This window comes from Chenopodium album, chromosome 6 (assembly GCF_948465745.1).
Source record: "Chenopodium album chromosome 6, dcCheAlbu1.1, whole genome shotgun sequence".
Lineage (NCBI taxonomy): Eukaryota > Viridiplantae > Streptophyta > Magnoliopsida > Caryophyllales > Amaranthaceae > Chenopodium > Chenopodium album.
This window is the reverse complement of record NC_137839.1, coordinates 1,235,857-1,255,000: the sequence shown is the minus strand read 5'-3', so window position 1 is coordinate 1,255,000 and position 19,144 is coordinate 1,235,857. Positions and strand designations below refer to the sequence as shown.

The 19,144-nt window shown below is 32.2% G+C and overlaps 1 pseudogene; it reads left to right on the top strand.

Moving 5' to 3' along the window:
• Positions 1-16,338: 16,338 nt before the first annotated feature.
• On the top strand, positions 16,339-18,269 carry LOC145635517 (zinc finger CCCH domain-containing protein 23 pseudogene; annotated as a pseudogene).
• Positions 18,270-19,144: the final 875 nt, after the last annotated feature.

The following is a 19,144-nucleotide window of genomic DNA, read 5'->3' as shown; positions in this document are numbered from 1 at the left end:
AGGGTTTTGGGGTGGTGGTTCAGAGGGGGGAAAGGGGTGGAGTTGGAAGATTGAGGGGTGACTTAGGTTCGCCGGCTCGGGGAAGGTGGGTCTGGGAGCCGACAAGTGGGTTTGGGCGTCGGAGAGAGGGTTTTTCGAGTTTTAGGGTGGGACTTGAGAGGATAGTGGTTTAAGGGAAAGGGATGTGCGGCGGTGTAGACATGGTGGTGGCGGTGGGGGCGGTGGCGGCGGTGTAGACATGGTGGTGCCGGTAGGGGCAGGGATGTTGGCTGGGTGGGGAGCGGTGGCTAGGTTGGTGGTGGTTTATTTATTTATTTATTTAATTTTTTTTAAGTTTTTTTATTCTTTATTTAAGTAATTAATTAAATAATATTAATAAGAACCAATAAGTGACAGCCACGTGGCACAATTAACCTTAATGACTAACGGAGTTAACGACGTTAGTCATTAAGGGCATTTGGTGACATTTATGTTAAACTCAGTGGTACATGGTGTATTAGAAAGTTTTTTGTGGTATATGGTGAATTAAGCTTTTACTCAGTGGTATTTGGTGAAAAATCCGAAAAATAAATGTTGGGCAGTTGAAATTATTGTGGTAAAGATGCATAATTCTTTAATGGGCCTGAAGAAAGATTGTAGGCTTTATAGCCCTAGATTTTGTGGTCATAAGTTCATAACCCAATGGATATATTATTGGGCCACGGACCACAAAATATAGGCTTTTGGACAATTGAGCTGTGAAATCTTGGCCCATTTAAATATGAAATAAAAATAAAAATAAAAATAAATTCATGCCATCATTCATCTATCTAATTTCACCACCTATCTCAAGTAAAGAGATTTTGAGTTAGCGTCAAATATTTCTTAAATCGTTCAAATTTACACTTTCTTCGAGTTAAATAAGACTACTGAAACGGACTATTGATGATCAACTCTATTAACAACGAATTCGATCGTGAAGACTGAAGATCGATCGAGTGTTAACTCATCAATGTCAAATCCTTGTAATGAATATGATTGCAGCATGTATATAAAAAGTCTCAAAACATTATGTACACAAAGGCACATGTCATAAGCATAATTCCCCTTTTCCACTTTAGCTTATTATTTGATTAGTGATATCAAATCTTAGTCCTTATCTTAAGTTTATTCACTATATTTTTCAATACTTTTAGTTGCAACTTACAAGTATAATTTCGTAAGTCCGAAGTTGTACTTGCAAAAGATTTTTTCTAGACTAAAAATCTACCAACATTACTTATTTTGTCTTCGGTTCAATTAATTATGGAGCTATCGATCATATCCACCCATTTTGTTTTTCATTAGTTGATTCATACGTACGTATTTATAATTTTCTAGCAAGAAATTTCAGCATTGTTACTAAAGTTATTTTGATGATCAAAACCAAATTTTACCTATCAAAAATTCATGATACTTATTGATCATAATCAATTGTTTTTATTATTACTAGTAGTATTTTGTGTATAAATTTAATACTTTCTACTAATCTAAATCTTAATTTTATTGACAAGATCTGTTTTTGTGCTAATTAGAATTTTTTTTTTTTAATTGATTAAATCAAATTATATACTTCCTATGTTCTTGTAATTCAAATCACTTGGCTTTCTTGGTTTTTAGTCTACAATTTTGACTATTACTCGTAACATATTTGGCCATGATAGATAATATTTACTCGAGACACGTCTAATAAAATCTCTCATGCTAATTGTGTTTTTTTTATAAAAAAAAGTTATATACTAACTTATGAATTATGATTAATGTCATTTTATTTTAATCGCGTGAAGGGATAGAGATACAGTTGTAACAGATTGAGTATATTGTAACTGTTATGATATTGGCATGCATATTGCTAAAACTGCTGAAACTGATCGATGTATGGAGTACACGAAATGGATATTCTGTTGTTGGATAGACTATAAATGAGAGCATAACTCCTGCATGTATAGTTGTATACGACACTTCCATTTACGTCCTACATAAAGTTATAGTACGGATCATTAGTAAAAGTAGTATCATGAAAATTGAAATTGAATGGTAAAGATGAATGTAACGTGTTAAATGATAAATTTATTGCACTCAAGAAGACTGTGCACTATTGATAATGTGGTAAATTGAACATTGTCAATTTGTCAATATTTCACCCACCAATTTGGGTTTTTAGATCAATTTTATGAGAAATCTATTGTACTTTTTAGGATCAATAATGTTTTGTTTCCTCTATCATATTACAAGGGAAATGATTACTTGTGTAGTTGTGGGTTCGTACTCAAATTAAAGAAGCGAAAAAATAATTTTTAGAGTGACAAAATCAATTCCTGTACAGAATAATAAGGTTAGAAAATTTTTAAGTACTCCGTAGTTTTTTGGTTTTTTATTAGATGTCGTTGAGGAGATATTTTTATGAAACAAAGTGGTATTGTGACTTGTGAGAGATAAGAACGAAAATTGATTTACCTAAGATATAGTGTTATATATTACCTCTGTTTTTAAAAAATAAAATAAAATAAAATTATGTGCAATAAAAAGGCTAGTATATAAAGTTACTACATACTTTGTCCTCTCAAAAAGAAAAAATTAATGATTTGTAGTGTTAAACTTAATTAAGAAGGCTACCTAAGCTAGCACGCTAACATCAGCAGCCCATAAATTGGTAATGTGCTACCCATTATAGGGCTAATTGACGATAGGAACTAGGAAGGTAGGAGCCCTAATTTAGATAGGGTAGATAACTAGATAGATGTAGATAAGAAAGAGGCTATGTAAGCTAATCTACTAATTACATTCAAAGATTATTTAATGGATTAGTGATTCTAATGGAGGATAAATGCACAAAGAAGTGATTATGGATCGGATCAAGAAAGGTACATGAATATTATTGGTAAAAAGTAGGTCTATGTATAATTAATAATAATATTCCCAGCGTATGTTTTATCACTTACATGAGTCTTGTAATTATAGACCCATGGACTCTTTGAATCAATAAGGTTGGTTAACAAGAGTTAGTAGTCATTTTTTCTCTTATTATTATGTATACATGGGTACATAGTACAGTATATATTATCTTAAAAATTTATTGGTGCATGGTTAATCAATAAGAAGAAAGTCAGAGAGCGAGGAATAGCTCAAGTGGCTATAGCTCCCCTCCCGGTTTCAGGAGAGATCATGGGATCGATTCTCACCCCGCCCTTGTGGCTCTCTATAAAAGAAAATAATAAAAAAAAATATAAAAAAGAAAAAAAGGCACGCTAAACATAAGTTTATTTAAACTTTGTAGAGCATAGTACAAATATAACCCTTACGGACATACAATTAATTAAAAGAGTCAAATTACCTAATTTGTATTCAATTCATATTTTGTACATAATACTAAGCTAAGAAATTCATGACAAAACTATACATCGTTAAGTTTAATAGTTGATTAATAATTTTTTATTTGTATTTTCGTTTGTTAAGGATTACGTACATCATTTTCCTTAAATAAAAATGCAAGAGAGAGTGGAAAGGTAGAGAGACATAAAACTGTAGTTTAAAGAAATTAGTGGTGCAGCATACTTCCGAATTACGCGAGGATTAAGCTGAAAAATGCATGGTCCCCTACCAAAAAATTGTGATACTTCATATAATTGAAGACATGCTAGACTAAATTAAGTACATAATTAATTTGTATTTATCTTAGAAACTATCTAAACTGTCATTTGAGCATCATATAAAAATAATTAAATTTTGGAACAAACTATAATCTACATTTCGCTTTCAGATGAACAGCCTACTAGAGTAGTAGTAGATACTCTAAATCTTTCTTGAAGGTGACATCCACATTCATTCATATGTATTAGGTCATATCTTTATCCAATAACATCAAACAGGAGTAATCTAACATAAAGTTCCTCTCGTATTAAGAATCTATAACTAAACAAACAATATTAGTTTGGTGGAAATATTATTATATCGCCAAACTTTTTAGTCTTCCAATCTATGATCCGATTCAATAATTTGACCCAAAATTGACAATTTAATTTCTATGTTGAATTCGAAAATTAAAAAGGAAATTTTAAGGGTTTTTTTTTTGAAGTACTATTCTAGTCTAAAACCTAATTTGGCCCAATTAAATGCGAAGAATCAAACTATTTGATAGGAAGAGTCCGACCCAATAGTTGGTAAAATCCGACTCAATCCCTAGGCTTGAAATGGGTTACTTTTTTAGATGAAATTTGACCTATTCAATGTGTCTACACATCAAGCTGAAAATCGTAATTCCGTTTTTACTATCTTTGTTCCATAAATTCTTTACAATGTTGTTTTACACCATTTTTAAAAGTTCTTTATCCTTTGTTTTATACGATGTATTTGGCAAACCCCAACTACAAGTTCCACTCTTTTTTCTTATTTATCCATTTTAACACTTTCAATTCAATCTCGATCTTCTACTACCTCTGTTAATTTTAAATTGTAACTTTGGGTATTATTTATGAAGTATAAAAAACTCAGTTGTTACAATTAAAGATAAACCGAGGTAGTAGTTATATTCACTTATTTCTTGCATACACTCACAAGTCACAATATCAACATCTCTCTCTCTCTCCACTTATTTTAATTTGTGTGCAAATAATAACGGTAAATAAAAAATAATAAAAGACTATTCTTAATCTCAATGAAATTTCACTGTCAAAATCAATGAAATTGACATTGAAATTTGTCCTTAAAAAAAAGAGACAATATTATTTAACTTTTTTACACATAAGCTGAATATGCCTTTATATTACTGTATAAGTTTATAACGAAGGAAGTCCTTTATAATGAATACAAAGTGACAAATTGAATGTTAAATTTAGCATGTAGTATGGCTTGTAAGTGTCATATTTCACTGACGAGTCGTCTAATTCAAGTATGTTTCAAGTTCAACTAAGTCATATTCACTAATTTGTTATAAACTTAATCAAATTCAAACAAGATTAATGAAGTTTCAACAAATCGAATGAGACCTTAATGTCAAAACATTAATCTTAAAGGGATAGTATGGTCGGCCACATACCTTTATCCATTTACAACCTTTTCAATTTTTCAAAACTAAAATGTTTTTGTCTTACTTTATCAAGGCTAAATCGGATCAATTGTGATTTTTTTTTTCTTCTTTCTTGTCTAATATGAATCAATATCAACTAAACTATGATCAAGTAACATGTTAATAGATTTCTCTAAATGTGCATTTTCCAAATATCTAATCTCCACCCTTTTATATGAAATTATAATTATTTAATAAAGTATAAATAAATATAAAAAAGAGGTATAGCTGGTTCACTCCATATTACCCCCCCCCCCTTTTTTTTTTTGAGTAACCCATAATTACCCTAATTACAACAAAAAAAGTAAGTAATAACTTCATAAATCTAATTTGAAAAATTAATATTCAATTTGAAATGTCCAAACAACAAATAAAACCGAATCAAATATCGAAAAATTCTAATAGATAGCCAGTTGATCCGAGTCCAATCCAAAAAATCTGAAACATAAAAAAAAATTGAAAATTTTGAATTTCAGATCAATTAGACCGGATCACAAATTGGATCAATTAGGTTGTTTTCGTACCCAACCTTACATTATTACTCCCTCTTTCGTATACTTATTTTGAATTAATATTCTGATTAATATAAAAAAAAATCTTTTTATACTTATGTAATTTGTTGTTGGCTTAGGGCATGTTTCCTTCACTTTAATTTCAGTTCAATTCAGCTCAACGTCAATTAATTCAGTTCATTTCAACGTCAATTAATTTAGTTCAGTTCAGTTTCTAATTTCCTTTTCTCGTAAACAGTTCAGTTCAGCTCTAATCAGTTTAGTTTCTAATTTCCTTTTCTTGTATACAGTTCAGTTCAGCTCTAATCAGTTTAGTTTCTAATTTCCTTTTCTTGTAGACAGTTCAGTTCAGTTCAGCTCTAATCAGTTCAGTTTTACTCAATTCAGTAATTCAGAACAGACGCTTAATTAGAAGGTATTTTTCATCATATCAATTTTTTTTGGTTTGAGTCCTTACTGTTAAATTGTGACTCGAAATCTAGTAGGGATGACTTTGAACGCTTATATCTCTCAAACTACAACTGATTTTGAGTTGATTCAAGTTGGAGGTGATAGCGTGGTTCAAGAGCTTTCCAACGATAGGTCATATGCCCAATTTCGATAAGAAACGAGAAAGTTATGACCGTTTTACGAAAACCTGACGAAGCTGGAAATTTGCAACGAGGCTGCGAGCTATAGCTCTATGCGAGTGAGCTATAGCTCGGCCCTATGAGGACTTGCGGCAGGCATGAGCTAGCTGTCGAGCTATAACTCGGTAGTTAGGTTATTCTAGGATAATTTATGGAATATTTCCTAAAATTATATCTTTTCTATGACGGCTATTTGAGTATAATTGGGGAACAATATTAGGGTTTTATTAGGGTTTCCTTGCGTTATAAAAGAACCATTTAGTTGATCGTTTAGATCAATAACTTTTGAGCCATTAGATTTAAGACTCTTTGTATTATTCTTTTGTTTCTTTCTCAATTATAGTGAAGAAGCTCTCGAATCCCTCACCCGTGGATGTAGGTCTATTTTAACCGAACCACGTAAATCCTTGTGTTCTTTGCTTATCTTTTTAAATGCTTTTCTTGTTCTTATTTTCATTGATTTGTTCCGCATTAATCAAACACAATTACACTCTTTTTTCCTAACACTTACTTCATCGAGTGGAACGCGGTAAATCTAATAATGTGTTTGGAATAGGATAGATCGGGTAAGTAAATATGCTAATGTAGTATTCCAGTCAAAAGTACACATTACAGAACGAGGGGAATGTATTTCAAAGCTCAAATATCGAGGACATCAAAAAAAAAAATTCTAAGTTAAAAAAAGGACACTCTTGTGGATACGATAAGCGTTGGGCCTCCACGTGTGACACAAATCTAACAACAAGAATCCTGACTTCTTCAAAAGCTTCTACTGTCCACACGTGGGGTCATTGCTCCTTACACGCGGCACTTCCTGCATGTTACCTTCATTTTTCTGTCCCCCTGAGATTACCCTTTTCACCCTTGCATTATCCACGTTTTTCAATGTAAATTTTTAACCAAAAATATATTTAATTTTTAGAAGTAAAAATTATAAAAGTTATTTATATTAGGGTAATATTTATTGAGACAAATTCAAAAATATCACAAATGAATATATTTTTCTTTACCTATTATTTACAAAAGACGGTGAAAGAAGAGGTGGTGAATAGTGTAAAAGCCAATTAAAGCAGGGGGCGAAAGAAGTAATTATTAATAGGGGTTTGTCCTGATTTACTGAACTGAACTGAATTGTTATGAGAAGAAAATTAGGAACTGAAGTGAACTAAAGTGAAATTAAGCCGAAGAAAACAAGTCCTAAGTATAAATTAGGGGTTTATTCGTGGTAATTTGTCGAATTTAGAAAACCCCCAAATTAATTACCCAAACCCCAATTAAACTAATCAATTCAGTTCGTTGTAGATTAGATTCTAGAAATTATAATCTAATTTGAGAAATTTTTGTAATTGAAATCAAATTTGAGAAATGAAATTGAAAGAAGGGAGTAGAAGAACAGGGGAAATCGAGAGAAAGAGAGGAAAAACGAAAGTGTGGATCCCATGATGACGTCATGTGTCAAAGTGGTGGGAATTTTAAAACTTTTGGAAAATACTAGGTGGTAAGATTAAAAAAAAAAAAAAAAAAAAAAAAAAAAAAAAAACTTGAGGTGCTATTTTCAATATTGACAACAATAGATGATGATAAATTGGTAATTATCAAAATTTTCTAATATATATTTTCTTTATTTTTTAATAGATTCATCATTTTGACGCATTTTTTGCACTATTACATTATAAATTTGACTACTTGTATGTAGCAATATACCACATATTAATTGTTATTTATCGGGTTACCTAACTTAAAAGGACAAATTACGGAGTAGAAAGTAAATTGTTGCAAATATTAAGGGATGATGGAGGGAGTAAGGCCTAATTCGTTTTGTTAAAAATAACTTTTCGATTAAGCACACAATAATATATTAGGGCATGTTCATATTTACTGAACTGAACTGAATTGAACTGAACTAAATTGAATTGAACTGAACTGAACTGATTGGAGCTGAACTGAACTGAACTGATTGGAGCTGAACTAAACTGAACTGAAAAATTAAAATGCATAAAACTGAACTGAATTGAACTGAACTGAATCGAACTGAACTGAACAGAACTGATTAAAGCTAAAATAACTGAACTGATTGGAGCTGAACTGAACTGAACTGAACTGAAAATAAGTAAATATTAACAGGCCCTTAATTCTTCTTTTCAATACAGCGCCTAGCTTGATAAAATGTTAAAAAGAATTACATTGAAATGACATGACTATATTTTTATTTTGGAAAGGGACATGACCTTTTATGGTGAAGGATAAAACATGAAATTAGTCAAAGTAAATCCGTAAAAGATGTAAAATGTCAAATAAATGTCTAAAAGGAATAGAAGAAATAGTTTATTGATGATGTCGTAGATTACATTATTGTAAATATTTGCTGTTTTAGAATTATTAAATGAAAGAGCTAATAAACTTTGGTTCCACCAATATTATTTGTTTGAGAGGCTCCAGTGCTCCACCTTTCACACAATCACACTGGTGTAACAATGAAACCACATTTATAATCCAAAGTCTCACAGTATCAAAAGTTATACATTAGGGGTCTGTTCACATTTGTGTCAAATATTGATCTGAAATAGAGGAAATATTTTTTTTATTTACTCCTACTATTTTTTTTTAGGATGCCCACCCGGTTCATCGAATTTTCGCTCCGACTACATCCGGATCCGACTTGAGTAGCACATATGACTTATGGTGAGTGGTCTCCCAACAAGAATTTCTTTATACGACGAGGCTTATGGTGGGTGAGTCTCCCAACAAGAATTTCTGCATACGACAGGGCTCGAACTCGAGACCTCCCTTAAACGATATCAAGTTGCTTACCATTTGAACCAACTCTTCTTGATCCTTACTCCTACCATACATTTTTAGAAACAAAATTTATCTCAATGAACTCAAAACTTGAAAAAACAAAGGGAGAGTATTCCTTTCTAAATGACGGCCAAAAAAGTTCCAATATAAAACTTAATAGAGCACTATTATTAGTCCAACAACAACCCTTTATCCATATGCCCACGATTCTCAAGATGTATGATGTCATACTAATACTTTAGGAATTTAGGTGCGCTTTGATGTTATGATGTATCTCAAGTTATTCTGTTCCTCGAAAAGTACTCAAAAACCTTATATTATAATTATATTTATAAATTAAATGATATAAAGTGCCATGCATAACCCATATTGTACTAATGTGGTATACACCTCATGATCATGCACATGGAATTCTGTACATCCATCGGATTATAGTATGAGTTTAAATTAATCTTAAGAGTAATTAATCTTATAATAATTATTTATGATTGTGTCTAAAAATAATCAATTAAGACTAATCAATCTATTCGTTGGATACGTGCATGGTAGGAGTAGCTTTGATGGTAATGTAGTTGCTTGTGGTTTGGTAAGATTTCGACTGGTGCACTGTTCACCATGTACTTACCCCTTTAATTATTACATTGTTTTAATGTATGTTGATGTTTAGGGTTAAGGTAAGGGTGGAGTAATAGCGTAAAGAAATGAGTTTAGTGGTAGAAGTATATATTGTAGGTAAGATTTGTGAGCAAGCACATGTGCGCGCAATCAATAATTAGTACTTTGTAGTAGCCTAGTAGGTCTTGTATGTAATTGATGCCATTTTGTTGTGAGATCAAAATAATAAGGATTATATGTTGATAGATGTATCATTGGATAATTCAATGCCCAACCCTTGCCCTTTATATAAATTTCTCCATTTAGCGCCTGTTCACTTCAGCTTAATTTCAGTTCAATTCAGCTCCAATCAGTTCAGTTTAGTTCAGCTCCTAATTTCCCTCTCTCATAAAATAATCCTTTCAGCTTAGTTCAGTTCAGTTAAGTTATGTTCAGCTCCAATCAGTTCAATTCAGTAAATGTGAACAAACCCTTATTCATATAATCGCTAGCTAATCGCCAATGATTCGTTACACTTTCAATTCGTTAAAACTTACATATGATACATTCATACATAAAGGTTATATACTAATATATATGAGCGTTTGACACTTAATTGTGGTTGCTAAAAGCACAATTTTTATTTTTTTTCGTAGAGCTTCATCCGGACTACTCTAAACTCGAGCATTTTGCTCATCAATCCATATCGTTGATTAACTATGTAGTTGCTTCATCCTAGAGAGGGTAAAAATATTCAAAACCTACAAATTCGAAGATCATTGAATTGGAATGAGAGGTCATCATCATCATTTAAATCACTATACTCATTGTTTATTGATAGCCTCATTTATGCATGGTCAGTAACTTTATTATCCCTATTACATGTAATTTTATCACGACTCTATCACATTATAACAAGTGTTATGATGCGTCAAGTATAAGAATTTATGAAATCTTAATTAGGGTTACAATTCTTGCACACATCACATGGCAATAACCTATTCAATAGATTTTTTTTTTTTTAAAAAAAATGTAATAACATAGTACAAATAGTTGTTGGTTAATTACCTGCGTAATAGACCAACAGTTACAATAATTATATAAGACGACCTTAATTATAGTGTTGGTCGGCCTTAAAATAATGTGGTCATATCTAGTTTGATATACTTTTGACACATTGACTATAAATCGGGATGATAAATGGTAGTTTTTCGAGACATTATCTAATATGCCTCTCTATTTCAAGTATGTGTGCTTTATATGACTGCTATATATCTCTAAACTACGTGCTATATATACTTGTAAATTTCAACTTGTTTTTATTTTATATGAAACCATTGATAAAAGAAGTATCTTTGAAATATATGTAAGTAGCTCATTGTTTGAAGCTTTCTACTATGTGAAATAATACTACTATGACGTGATTGTTTAGAAGTCGTATGCTTGAGAGAAGACGGATCTAATCTAATCTTATAGTTTATTTTTATATGTCAAAAATAAAATATGTTGATTTATGATACATGTACACAATATTTCTACTTAAATGTTATACGAAGTATATATGATTGTGATTTGTGAACTATTGAGATGAACGAACAAGGTGAAAAATGATACTGTAATTCAAAAGGACAAAAAGACATCACGAGCATGAACCTTTTAAGAGGGTTGGAACTTGGAAGTGGAAGTCCATATCCAAATCACATACAACGTTGACAGATGATTATTAGCATTGATCATCAGACCATTTTGCCAAAAAATAAGGAGGAGTAGCCCTTCAACCTTATTAAGTGTTAACTCTTACAAGTAACTTTTATCAAATTTTAAGGTATAGGCGACTGTACTATACTTGGTACAGTAAAAAAACGCGGAATGAACATGTATATGTTTTATAAATAACATACAACTGTTTTATAAAGAACATATAGTTGTTTTGTAAAGAACATCCAGCTTTATGTTTTTTTTTTTTTTTTAATCTAAAGAACATATGTAATATTAATAAAGAACATGATAATATTATGTAATGAACATTATTTATATATACCCACTATAATTTGGAGACAAAATTCAAAGAACATTTAACAATAAGCAATGAGCATTATGTCACAAATAAAAGCACATTATACAGATAATCAAAGAACATGAACATATGTTATTTTCACTTTTTTTTTGGGTGTAAATATATTTTTTTTTCAGTGAAGGGTATATGTTCATTACATTTTAATAGTATGTTCTTTTTATTATAGTTATATGTTCTTCACTTTTCTATATTATGTTCTTTCATGCAAAACGGCTGCACAATGCAGCGTACCGGCGCCTGCAGGAACCACTGATTGCAATACGAGACCCTATATGTGTTATTCGGTAATGATGTACTTCAAAAAATATATATGTTAATGAAGCTTGCTGATTATGTAGGAAAGACACTGATCCTGTTACACCCTTATACCTTCATAGTTTGGTATATTGGATAATTTGATGTAACCCTTCTTGTACGACTTTTATATTCGGTAATTGGAATTTATTTATTAACTAAATCTAATTGAGTTTGTAAATTTTATTTTTCTTCTTAAGGACCAACAACAATAATTCTACAATCAATTAAAGAGTTAAATTCCATACTTTATAAGATGTCAATAGCCCAAATAAACTGATTTTAACCAAATATACAACATTCAATTTTTGCTTAATGAGCAACAACAATCACTCCACATATAAAGTTAAATTCATGCTTTATAAGATGTTAATAAACCAATAAATTGTATTATTTAACGAATCATTCTACCTAGAAACCTAACGACCCTTTGATATGTAGTATGTGTGCATACCCGCTTTGTTATTTATGAGGAAGCTTGCTATTATATTTTCTTCATCAAGTTATTCATTTTTTGTCAAATTTTAATCAGATCGAATCAATTTTTAACAGCTCTAGATATGCCGGGATGAAGCCAAAAAAATTTGTAGAAACAAGATGTAATTATCAAATGGGTAGTACTAGAACAAGTAATGGCCCTTAATAAAGTTGAAATAATAATGTGACTTATTAAGTGGGGTCACATAAATTGTGATTGAAAATTACACATTTTAAAGCACTGTGATTCTTCTAGGATATGCATGTTATTATCATAGGGACAAGATTGACAAAACAATACATTAACACCAATTTTCTTTTACGACCCTAAAAAACACCAAATTCTTTTTAGGTCGTGTAAGAATATATGCACATTTGATCTTTTCTGTTGTTTTACCTCAAAAGCCAAGTCCACTATATTATAAATCATGATGTTGTCACTATTATTTCTAACTGAATACGTTGCTTTAATTTGGAATATCATTCAACTAATCAGCTTTGTCAAATTTTACTTAACTTAATCCCTAGGGAAGAAAAAAAAAGAAGAGGAATGGACCTTTTGATGAGTTACCGTAGGATGAAGGGCGTCCTCTAGCCCCACCATGGAAAAAAAAAACACACTCGCTTTAATTAAAGAATAATTCCGAGAGTAATTGTGAATTTATTCAAAAGTGGTATTTTCTCGATATCACTGTTTACACCTTATTTCCATTGTATATCGTTAAACATTGCCTTCTAAAATTTGACTTAAACTCACCGTGTAATATACAAAGTATTAACATTAAGTTACCACGCACCGCCATTTTTACTTCAGGACCCGTTCCCATCCCCTCTTTTGATTCAGTGAGGATCGATCCCAAGACAAAACCTGTAGGAGATGGAAGTAGTTAAATAACCATCATGTTGCTTCCTCTTCCTCAATGAAACCAATGATTTGAGTTTTGGAATGCCCTGAAAATGCAATGGATTGATTAGTGCATGGAAATTCTTTGGGAGCAAAATGAAGTAATTGTGTGATCGTAAAATAGGTCCCACACATTCATTGTATGGATCTATTGTACAAATTTTGTGTGTCCTAGAATTGTGAATTAACTACCTTAGTTGCTAATATGTGGCTACAATTTGATGCTTTGTCTTCAAGATTGTCAATCTTTTGGTGGTTAAAGTCACAAGCTAATCCACAAGAGTCAAGAGGGCCCTTGGTATCTTTACTTGATTTTTATGTTTGAGCTTTCTTGTTTGATCTTTCGGGTACATCTATCTCATAATTTTGCATTTATAAAAAATCTCATAGCTAGCTTAGCTTGTTCAACATTTTTTTACAAAAATTTACCATATCATATGTAACTATTCATAATAACCTACACTAGTCATAATCTACAAAATGAGTTAGAATGCTCTCCAATTACTTGCTTAACTTTTCGATCTTGAAATAACACCTTATTTTAATTTACGTGCACATCCTTCAGTATCTTTTAAATATTGTATTGAGAACCGGAGGGAGAATTACTCGACTCATATTAATACGTTTATGAATCATAATTCATACTTTGATGCACATAGCAGTATAAGATTGCTTTATATCTAAACGAATTCTTGACTTATCAAAAAACTTTCATTATTAACACACGAAACCTTAATTATATGGTATTAACAACACATCACACTATAATTACCGTAAAATTTACTAGAAGAGGTAAATTAAAGAAGCGAAAAGAGCTCCTTAACAAAGGAGTAAAAAAAAACATTAGAAGGAAATGGGTTAGCAAAGTCGCAAAGACTCGCACATGGCTTCATGCAAAACCATCTCCAAAAATCGCACACGCGTCTAGTGATTCATTTGACTTTGTACAACCCATATTTATAGTAACGTTAGTCAATTATTGTGTACTCTAATTATTGAGATTTACTAAAACTGTCTAGGATAATGTTTTTTTATATTTTTTTGATTGGAAATTCATTTTTAGTTGTTATTTTGTAATTGAAACATCTGTAAAGCCATGATTATTATTATCTAAAATCTCTCATTATCTACTTAGTCACCTTTTTAGGAGCAAATTAATAGATATAAAGGTTTACTAAGCAAAAGTTTGTGCATTTTGAGTTATGGTTAAGAAACTAGTATGTACTCGTACATACTTAAAATGGTATGGTATTGGTATGATGATTATAACGTAAAACAAAGGTATCAAATATTTAATAAATTTGCCACATGTATATATTAAAGTATGATTTTTTTGGAGTATGTAGAGCTTTCAATTAGATTATAAGTAATACTAGTATACGTATAATTAAATTAATTTATTAAGATATACGGAGTATATATGGCTATATAACCATTCATGTCATAATTTGCATGGCAAGCACCCTTGATCAGTCCTCACTATATGACTATATCAACCATTGTCTTACTATATGATCGATATTCAAATGTTTTATTTTTCCCCCTTATAACATCATTTGAAAATTGAAATAGCTAAAAGTGTATACCATAGAATTATTGTTATCCTTTTTCATAGAAAATACTTAATTAGGGTTTGTTTTGATTTAGCTTAGTGAACTGAAATGAAGTGATTGGAGCTGAACTAAATTGTTTATAAAAGAAGGAAATTAGAATTAAACTGAACTGAAATTAAGCTGAAGAGAACAAGCCCTTACACTCTACAGGGTTTTTAGAGAAATTGGAAAAAAAAAAAACCTACTTCTAATATAGATAGGAAAAGTATAAATTGAACTTTAGATACAAATTTAACTAATACATGATTGAAGATCTCAATAAGCAGAAATGAGTGTTGATCATTGAGCAAAAAATCAAGTAAGAGTATATCGTATTTGATTCAATCTAGTAATACTCCGTAGTGATTATCGAACTTTTAATATAAATTGTCTAAATACATTACCAAGATATTTATGTTATGAATTTCTCTCATAAGAAGGGTCTCTAATCCTAATGTTACGTATTGACTTTATTTATAAAATTTTTATCATCCCTTAATCCCTAAGGATCTTGGAAAAATTGAAATTAAATTTAGTATTGAAAACCTAAATTAAATCCCTCTAACAAAAAAAAAATGTGTACAAATACTACTTGTTTTAATTAGCAACAACGATTCTGATGACTATATCTCAATTCTTATAGGTTTTATTCAGTATTTACCTTCAATTAGTAGGATCCAAATTTTTGACTTTTAATAAGAACCTTATTAAAGGTCTGTTCTTATAGACTGAAATCAGCTGAACTGAACTGAACCGAGCTGAATATTTTATAAGAGAAGGAAATTAGGAGCTGAACAAAACTGAACTGAACTAAATATTTTATAAGAGAAGAAAATTAGAAGTTGAACTGAACTGAGCTGAAAATAAACGTATGAGAACATGCCCTAAGTAAGTTAACACTTTATTAATACGTGTACAAATACTTTGTAAAACAAATACGGAGAGTCGAAAAACCAAAAAGCTTGAGAATACAAAAAGGCTTTACGTATTTGACGCTCCACCGCCTTTGGAAATTCAATACTCTCAAAAAATTAACCCTTTATTAGTATTTCACTGACACCTCCCTTAAAATCACCAATTATATTCTCACCTTCACCAATCACATCACACCACATGTCCTCCCAAATTCCACCTCATCAAAATCCCACGAATCCCAATAAACCTTCCTTCACCCCCAAGTCACAGCTGGTAACTCTAGAACCTCCTCCACCTCTAGTATTTTCCACATTTTTTAACCGCTTTTGGTAATTAAAATCCATTTTAATTAATTTTTACCTTAATTCTCAAAATTCTTAACCATGGTTAAATTAACCCTTTATATACCCCTCTTCATCTAGTCTTTTGCTATCATATCATCAGACACGAATCAAAACTACAAACACTTACCAAATAACACTTTTATTATATTATTGTTTGTATACATTCATTTTCTTTCTCCAAAAACCCGAAATCAAAATGATGATCGGAGAAACCCGCCATCATCATCAGATTGATGTACCGCCGTGGCAGGAATCGTATTCTCCCACGGCGGTACATATCTCATCCCCAGCCTCGTCACCGCCGCTACAATCAAATAGCGGCGGTGTAGGCTCTAATCATCTCCCTAATTCCCCCACTTACTACGACGCTGTTTTAGCGTCCCTTCGTCGGTACCTCCTTGCCGACGCCGTTGATAAGGAGGTTTCTCCGGCGGCGGCGGCGACGGTGGATTATTCTAGTGAGGTTGATTTTTTATCAGGTGAATATGATGATGATTTTTTCATGTATGATTTTAAGGTACGTAAGTGTACTCGGGCTCGGGCCCATGATTGGACTGAGTGTCCCTTCGCCCATCCTGGCGAGAAGGCGAGGCGAAGGGACCCGAGGAAGTTTAGCTATTCCGGGACGGCGTGTTCCGAGTTTAGGAAAGGAGGATGCAAGAAGGGTGACGGGTGCGAGTTCGCTCACGGGGTGTTCGAGTGCTGGCTACACCCGACCCGGTTCCGGACCCAGGCTTGTAAGGACGGGCCCGGGTGTAAGCGCCGGGTTTGTTTCTTCGCCCACACGCCTGATCAGCTCCGGACCGGGCCGGGCCTCGGTAGCCCGAGAGGAAGTGGGCTCGTCTCGGGCTCCGAGGACAGCACCATCAACACCCCGTCCGTAGGCGACCTCATGGCTTCCATCAGGAACCTACAGCTTAACAAGGTCAAATCCATGCCGAGCTCGTGGGGGAGTCATCCCATGCACGTGAATGGCTCGCCTGTATTCGGGTCCCCTCGCGGGGTTGGGACTCCTACGGCGATTAATCGGGCTGGGTTCTTTAGCCTGCCGACAACCCCAACCCGGCCGAGGATCGGGTATTGGGATAATCAAGATATTGGTGAAGAAGATGAGCAGCCTGTGATGGAGAGGGTTGAGTCTGGTAGGGAGTTAAGGGCTCGGATGTTCGAAAAGTTAAGCAAAGAAAATCCTCTTGATGGGTCGGGTAGCCCACTTTCGACATCGGCACCCGGACCGGGTCCTGATTTCGGGTGGGTGTGTGATCTTATTGAGTGATTGAATTACCACACCCTAGAATACACACCCATTTGGATATTATGAGTACGTAAAGCCAATATTTTCTTACCATGGAGTAAATTATTTAGGATCACGGTGATTTGTGAAGAAAAATAATTTCACTCAAAAAAAAAAAAAATTATTTTTTCCAATTTTTTTTTCCCCAAGAATTTTTAACTAAAAAATTTGGGTATTAGAAGCATTAATTAATTATTTACTACTCATATTATAATTATGATTTGTTCATTTTAATTTTTTTTTTAAATCTGGCAGTCTAAAACAATTCTGCTGACTCAAAGGAAGTACCCATTAATTTTGGGAGATTTCAAGATTTACTATGAAAGGAATTATATTGTAGATAAAACTTTCCCAAATATGTGGGGGTGTTAAGGAATCCAAAAAAAAAAAAAAAAATCAACTTTTTTTTACAATTTATTTTTAATTTTTCTACCTGGGGGACAATCTGGAAGGTCCTAGATTTGCCAAGAAAAAGGAGGAAGATCTTATTTTGTACAGCTGAAGCCTACTCTTTATTTTTTTTACCAAGCTGCCTAAGAAGGAAAATGAAGAGGAAGACAAGTAATTTCCCATTTTTTAAGCATGTAATTTTTCGTATTGATTATTATTGCTATGAGTTATGATAGGTCGATAATGAGTTTTATGACGATTAATCGTTGTTAATTAGCTTTGAATTTTCTATATTTAGGTTGTAAATATTGTGAACTACTCTTACAATTATTATATAATGGTAATGTATAATTATTTGTTTGCTATTTTTACCGAGTGATTGGATTTTGTACGAATTGTGTCACAAATGCTGATGTGATTTATGGGTTGCTTAGAATGGCTAGTTTTTATGGACCACTAGCTAGAATAATTGGTAGTGTTTTGTCTATATTTGTAAAGATTGAACGAGATGCATTTGCTACTTTGTGGCACTCATTAAGTTCCTTGTGTTTTCGATGGTGTTCGTTGACACCCTTTTCATCCTATAGATCAATAGATGTAATGTATCGAGGAAAATATGGTTAACAATTTCATATATACGAGTTGATGTCGATATTGATGGTGATTATGGTGGACATTGGTGTGTTCGTGATATGGTGGTATGAATCGGGATCTAATTGTTTTGGATTTGTTATACATTACGACGAACAAATATTATTTTGTCTTGATTAGAGTTTATTAAAAAAAAAATTGTTTTGTTTGCAAATAATTATATCACTTTTGTGGTGGAGTGCTTAGATTAATGTTGGATAAAGATGGTACGATAATTAGGTAGTGATCGGGTTTAAGGTTAAAACAAGTGGATTTTTAATTGATTGCATGTGAGAAAGTTTTTGTGATTATGTTGCTATTGATTTTTGATAGTTTGCAATGGATTTTGATAATTAGTAAAGGAGATACGAGAACTTAAGTGGGGATTGCATTGTTTTCGTCATGTTAAAGCTTCCTTAACTTTTTTTAAAGGATGTTTAATTTTGGGGAAGCTTCTTTAGTCAAGGAATGGTATGGGTCACAAAAAAAATAAGTAAGATAGGTGAACTTCGTATATGTTTTTTCAATAAAGGGATTTCACGATTAGATTTCAAGATAATTTTGATTGTGATCATTCATCGATAAATGAAAATTCATAGGCTTATATCTC